Raw genomic sequence first — 7,320 nt, 5'->3', positions numbered from 1 at the left:
AGGGAGGGAGGGGATAAAAGGGAGCTGACATCAAAGAATTCAAGAAAGAAACTATTTTGAAACTGATAGTGGCAGCAATTGTACGATAATCCTTGATCTAATTGAATTATGGATTGCTATAATATCTGTAAGAGCTCCCAATAATATAACTTTTTTTAAAAAAAAGAGTAAGAACAAAGTAGAAGGCTTCTCACTTCCTGACCTTAAAACACACACCCAGTTTAGTGAAAACAGCCCGTTACTCAAACGAGACTAGATATACAGACAACTGGAACAAAACCGAGAGCCTAGAAGTAAATACATCCACCTACAGACAATTGGTTTTTCATACAGAGTTGAAACACGTTAAATAGGGAAAAGAGAATTTCTTCAACAAATGGTGCTGGCAAAATTGGATTTCCATTTAAAAAGTCATGTAAGCAAAAGAGGGTGCCAATATCAAGAGTTAAGAAATGAGAACAGTACTATCACAACAGACACAATGAAGCAAATGAGATGATAAAACAATACCATGAAAAACTCTTGTTGTCAGGTGCGGTCGAGTCAGTTCCGACTTATAACAACCCTATTTACTACATTTGTTTATTCTTCCCCCCCCCACACATGTTTATTCTTAATAATATAGCCTTGAAATATAAAATTTAACAAAACTTTGGGAGAAACAGCGTCACAATCCTATTTGCATGTATAAATTTAGCTCTCTCAGTAATAGACCAAGCATATAAAACTTTGAGTATAGATAGGGAAGATATAAAGTTCCCAATGACAAAATTGGCCTAATATGCAGTATATGGAGGACTGCTCTCAGTTACTAGCTAATGTTTTAAGAACAGATATAAAATTGACTGTGAAGCAAATGTCAACAAATTACAAAGGATAAAAATTTATCAACCATACCGTGATTAAAATGCAAATACGTCAGTAACAATTATCCAAAAGGTAACTGAAAGTCCTATCTTTAGAAATTAAGACTCAGATGTCGGACAGTGCAAGATATGACAAAACAATTTATAAATTATCAAGGGTTCATGAGGAGGGGGGAGCGGGGAGGAAGGGGGAAAATGAAGAGCTGATGTCAGGGGCTTAAGTGGAGAGCAAATGTTTTGAGAATGATGAGGGCAATGAATGAACAAATGTGCTTTACACAATTGATGTATGTATGGATTGTGATAAGAGTTGTATGAGTCTCTAGTAAAATGATTTTTTTAAAAAAGGTTAACCAAGGTTCAAAAAAAGAAGAAATTAAGATTCACACTATTAAAACACTTTCTTAATCTAATTAAGACTATTTATAACAAACCTTTAACAAACATATTACCATATATACTCGAGTAGAAGCTGACCCGAATATCAGCCAAGGCACCTAATTTTACCACAAAAACTGCATTAAAAATGTGCTGAAAAACTCAGCTTATACACTAGTATATATGGTACTTAACTGAAAAATGTTAAAAAGCTTTGCTGTGATACTGATAATAAGGTAAGACATAGCATCAACATTGTACTTGAGATCCTAACCAGTATAAATATTCAGGATAAAGTAAGAACTGCTATAAGCATTAGAAATTAAGAAATGCAACTGTCACTATTTAGAAATGACAGAACTGTGCACTTACAAAATAGTAAATATTCTACAAAGAAATTACTAAAATTAATAAATGAGTTCAGGAAGGTTATTAAATAAAAGATCTAAAATTCAATTGTATTTTTTTTCACCAGTAACACATTAAAATGTAAAGATATTACTATAATAGTACCATAAATCATCAAAGACCTACAAATACATTCAATAAGATGTTCAACATTTTTATAAATCAATATAATGGATAGAAATAAAGGCCTATACAAATGAAAGGATATATACCATGTCATAGAAGAACAAAATCAAAACTCAAGATTAAAATGTTAATTCTTCCCAACTTACGAATTCGATGTAAAACTGTACATTAAAAGGTAGATTGTTACTATATATAAATTATGCCTTAATCAAAAAGGAATCTAGAAGGAACACTCCAGCAGGGTCCCCTTTTCTTTTCTCTTTTTGGTTTTAGTAGGAAAATAATGAGCATTTTCTAAAATTTATTTTAAAATAAATGTAAAGGACTAATAGTAGCCCCGAAAGCATTAAAAAGGAAAAAGAGACCTTGGAAGACCAACTCTGTTACACACCAGGACTTGTTAAAAAGCTATGTAATTAAGACACAGCGGTTGGTGGTACAGGGATAGGCAAATACATGAACAAGTTCACGGACTTCTCATCTATCAGTATTACTACATTCCTTTACATTTCTCTCTTTTTTCTTTTACATTTCTCTTAATGAATATAAGGAAGAAAAAGAATGGTCTTTACAATAAACAGAATAGGAACAAGTGAAAACATCTGCAGAAAAAACAAACGTGGCGTCTTCCTGTACCACATGGCTATTGCTAGGTGCTATCAAGTTGGTTCCATCTCAAAGCAACTCCACACACACCAGACGGAAGCGCTACCCAGTCGTTCACTATGCTCACAGTCATTGCTATGCTTGACTGTGGCAGACACTATGGCAACCCATGGCACCAAGTCATCCTTTTTCCACTGACCCTCTAGTAAGCACGATGTCCTTCTCCAGGGAATAGTCTCCCTTGGTAAAAAGTACAAAGTACATGAGACAGAGTCCCACAACCCTTGATTCCAAGGAACAGTCTGACTGTACTATTTCCAAGACAGACTTGCTCATTCTCTGGCAATCGACAGTGTAGTCAACATTCTTTGCCAACACTATAATTAAAATATAGTTGTTTGGGTTTTCCCTATTCATTTTTCCAGTTTTCACATTCCTATGATGCAAATAAAAATATCAAGGCTTGAAGCAAGGCATACCTTAACCCTCGTGGTAATATCTTTGGTTTATAACACTGTAAAGATGTCTTAAGCAGCAGGTTTGCCCAGTGTAATGTACCCTTTGACTTCTTGACTGCTGTTTCCATGGGTGTTGATTGTGGATCCCTAGGCAACAAAAACCTTTCTCCGTTTATTATGACGCTGCTTCCTGGTCCAGTTGTTTGGATTTGTTAGTTCTTTGGGTTGCGGTGTGATCCATATGGCAGAGACCAGTCTTTGACCTTCATCAGTATGACCTTCAAGTCCTCTTAGCTTCCGTAAGCAAAGCATGCCATTTGCAAAGCAAAGGTTGTTGATGAGTCTCCCTCCAATTCTAATGGCATATTCTTCATATAGCTGTTTCTCATATACTGATGGAATAAATATGGTAATAGGATGCACACTTTCCCTAAATTTAAGCCATGCAGCATCCCCTTGTTCTGTTTGAACAACTGTCTCTTGATCTATATATAGGTTATGTAGAATAATAATAAATCTCTAAAAAGCTCATGACCATGGAGTCAATTCTGGCTCTTAGTTAATGTACAGGATAGAGTAGAACTGACCCGGTGGGTTTCCAAGACTGCAAATCTTTACAGGAGTAGAAAGCTTCATCGTTCTCCCTCACCATGTTTGGTGGGGTGGGTTTGACCTGCTGCCTAGTAGTTCAACACAAAATCAACTCTTGTCAACAGGGTTCCTTAAGTACTATGAAGTAGTCTGGAATTCCCATTCTTTACAATGTTATCCATAATTTGTTATGATACTTTATTGACTGGCAGTCAAATGCCAGTCAAGAAAACACAGGTAAATATCTCTCTGGTATTCTGTTTCCTGCTAAGACCTATTAGCAATGACATACTTCATTCTACATCCCCTTGTGAATCCAGTTTGAATTTCTGGCAATTTTTATCAATGAACTACTGCAACTGTTTGTGAATTATCTTCAGGAACACTTACATATATTAATTATATTGTTAAATAATCTCTACATTGTTTGACTACTTTTCTTTAGAATGGACACAAATATGGATTTCTTCTGAATAGCCAGATAACTGTTTCTCAAACTTTTGGCATATATGAGTCAGTACTTCCCATAAAACATTTTTCTGTTGAACATGTCAGTTGGTAATATATCAATTCCTAGAGCCTTGTTTTTGGACAATACCTTCAGTGAAGCTTTGACTTCTTCCTTCACTAACTATCACCAATCCTTGATCATATGCTACCCTCTAAAGTGGTTGAACGCTGACCAAATTCTTTTTGATATAGTGAATTTGTGTAATCCTTTCATCACCTTTTGATGCATCCTGCATCATTCAGTATCTTGCTCACTGAATCCTTCAATACTTCAACTTCAGGCTTGAATTTTTTTTCCCATTGCTTTCAGCTTGAGAAATGCTGAGTGTATTATTCCCTTTTAGTATTCTAATTCCAGGTGTTTATATATTTTATTACATATTTTACCCTGCCTTCTCGAGCTACCCTTTGGAAATCTCATGTTCGGCACTTTCACATCATTATTGGCTTTAGCTACTATACATTAAAGAGCAAATTTCAGAGTCCACTCTGCTGTTGGTCTTTTCTATCTTTCCTGTTGGGGTCATCTCCTAGGACTACTATCAATCAAATTCTGCTGCGATTCATAAGGTCTTCACTGGCCAGCTTTTGTTTCTGTTTTGTTTTTATTGAAGTCAATCACCAGGTTCTTCTTCTACTCTTAGTCTAGAACAGTGGTTCTCAACCTTCCTAATTCCATGACCCTTTAATGTTCCTCGTGTGGTGGTGACCCCCAACCATAAAATTATTTTCATTGCTACTTCCTAACTGTACTTTTGCTACCATTATGAATCATAATGTAAATATCTGATATGCAGGGTGTATTTTCATTGTTACAAATTGAACATAATTAAAGCAGTGATTAATCACAAAAGCAATATCTAATTATATATTGTGAAATATTTTTTCTAATGACAAAGAAATGAGATTTTGTCTTGAAGCATGGGGTAGCATGGGCAACAGTCTTAATGTAACCACAGTAAACTACATTGATACATTTTGTGACAGTATGCATAAAAAGTTAACTTCAGTGCAAAGGTTGAGACAGCTTCTTTCTCACTTGATCAGCATATCTGCATGTGGGCAGACCCGCCTGGAGAGGGACAGCGAAGCAGTGCCTGGGTTCCTAAGACCATCTGAAATATGTGTTTTCCGATGGTCCCAGGCGACCCCTGTGAAAGGGGTCACAACCCACAGGTTGAGAACTGCTGCTAGAGTTTCCCAAGGATAATTACTGGAAGAAATATAGACTATAGCTACTAAGGATGTAGTTTGCAAAATCTCTGACCACAACCTACAGAAATATACTTAAATAAATACATCACATACACACACATATACTTTCAGATATGTAAAAACCAAGTTTCAAACAGCTACTGTCTGGTATTTTCCTTTTCTTTTTTTTTTCTATTAAATGGTTTAAATTCTGGCTACAGGCCACCAAAACGATTTTGTGAACCATTAAAATATCTTAACCTGGGAATAGCACCATTTCTGTTGCTGGCTTGTTGGTAATTGTTCATGTTCTCTCCCCTTTGAGAGCACTCAGTGAAACGGGACTTGGGGAAAGGCTTGCTTAAAGAAGAAGCGTCACGTGTGAGTGAAGAGTGGACTGGTTCACGGCCTGAGCAGAAAAGGTTCCACTGCTGCTGGGGCATAGGAGAGAAGGTGCGGCTTGGAGGGCAACGTTTGTCATCTGCCTTGAAATTAAGGTTGGGGATCAACAGCTATTTTCTCAGATCAATGCTCTACCCCACTTCCTTGTGAGCCAGTCTAGGGAGGCTTAATTTCCATGTTCATAGTTATGAACGTCACCGTTCAAACCATTTTGAAATAAAAACTAATAAGATTGTTAAAATCCAAAAGAAATCATGGCTTGGACTTTTATTCTCCTGGCTGTGACTTTTGATGCAAAAACATTTTAATGTGCAGGTAAGACAACTACTACATAATCATAAGGCAACTGTACATTTTCATTGAAGTATTTAAAAACTATTTAAGAAGTAGCTTTCCCAGGACGGCCAAATGCCTGTTGGCAACTTAAAGAAAGTGGCTTTTGACGTTGACTAAGATAGCCAAACTCGTGTGTGAATGCAATGGTGTGGAATAATGTCATTTTGTTCAGAACCTTAAAAGAGCAAATAAAGAAACACGTTGAAATTGTTATTAAAAATACCACAGCCTATAACTGGAAAAACAACACTTTGAAAGACAAGGAAGCATGGCTTTAGTCTTTTAGATGTAAAATGAAATAAACACTATGCTAATTGTGTCTCATTAACATATGTAATCTGCCCCCAAATGAGATTACAACCACAGGCATAGAAGTTAGGATTTAACACACATTTTTGTGGGGCACAAATAAATCCATATCATTATGTTTTTAACAAATGGTAAAACCACAATAAAAACTCAGGGATTTCAATTCTGAAACTATAACATTATCATTAAATGAAATTTTAAAAAAATACAAGAGAGCTTTAAAAAGTTCACAGGAAAAAAATCATTTTTATTCCATTTTTCCATGAACATACAATGGTCTAATCCCTTCATTCTTGAATCGGTGACCAATTTAACAGTAGCTAACAATGTGTGTATACATGTATGTGTGAGCAAAGTACACTGATTCTGCCATAAGTGAGTTCATCTTAGGATAAATTAAGAAAAGCTTATATATGACGGGGCTTCAAAAAATCCATGAAAATTAGAAGTGAAAAATAATGAAAATTTTCTATGTACGCTCTTCAGACTCCTAATCTGTGTGTGAGCTTGTGTACGCACACACACGCACACACACACACACAAAGGGCTTCAAAAAGGATGTGTACGTGTATGTGCACACATACACAGAAGAGTGAGTTTTTTAAAGTTCATGGAAAAACATTTATGTACATACACGTTTTATTATTTATGTGTAAACAATGATTTATGTAGAAGACTGATTTATAGATGTCAAACTAAGCTTTTCCCCCAAAATTCTCTTTTTTAATCATTTTATTGGGGGCTCATACAACTCTTATAAGCCATACATACATCAACTGTATAAAGCACATTTGTACATTCGTTACCCTCATCATTCTCAAAATATATTCTTTCCACGTAAGTCTCTGGCATCAGCTCCTCATTTTTCCACCTTCCTCCCTGCTCTCCCCTCCCTCATGAACCCTTGATAATTTATAATTTATTATTTTGTCATATCTTACACTGCGCAATGTCTCCTTTCACCCACTTTTCTGTTGTCCGTCTTGCAGGAAGGAGGTTATATGTAAATCCTTGCAATCGGTTCCCCCTCTCTATCCCACCCTCCCAGTATCACCACTCTCACCACTGGTCCTGAAGGGATCATCCGTCCTGGATTCCCTGTGTTTCCAGTTCCTATCTGTACCAGTGCACATCCT

General features: G+C 36.1%; 1 protein-coding gene across 14 annotated transcripts in view; it reads right to left on the bottom strand.

Annotated features, from left to right (window-relative positions):
* The window catches only part of DTNB (dystrobrevin beta), a 292,810-nt gene that overhangs the window by 277,745 nt on the left and 7,745 nt on the right, over window positions 1–7,320 (bottom strand). The gene's annotated exons all lie outside the window — the stretch shown is intronic.

This window comes from Echinops telfairi, unplaced genomic scaffold (assembly GCF_000313985.2).
Source record: "Echinops telfairi isolate 266 unplaced genomic scaffold, ASM31398v2 ScPeMD7_9;HRSCAF=40, whole genome shotgun sequence".
Taxonomy (NCBI): Eukaryota; Metazoa; Chordata; class Mammalia; order Afrosoricida; family Tenrecidae; genus Echinops; species Echinops telfairi.
The sequence above is the reverse complement of the archived record's forward strand: the minus strand, read 5'-3'. Positions and strand labels throughout refer to the sequence as shown.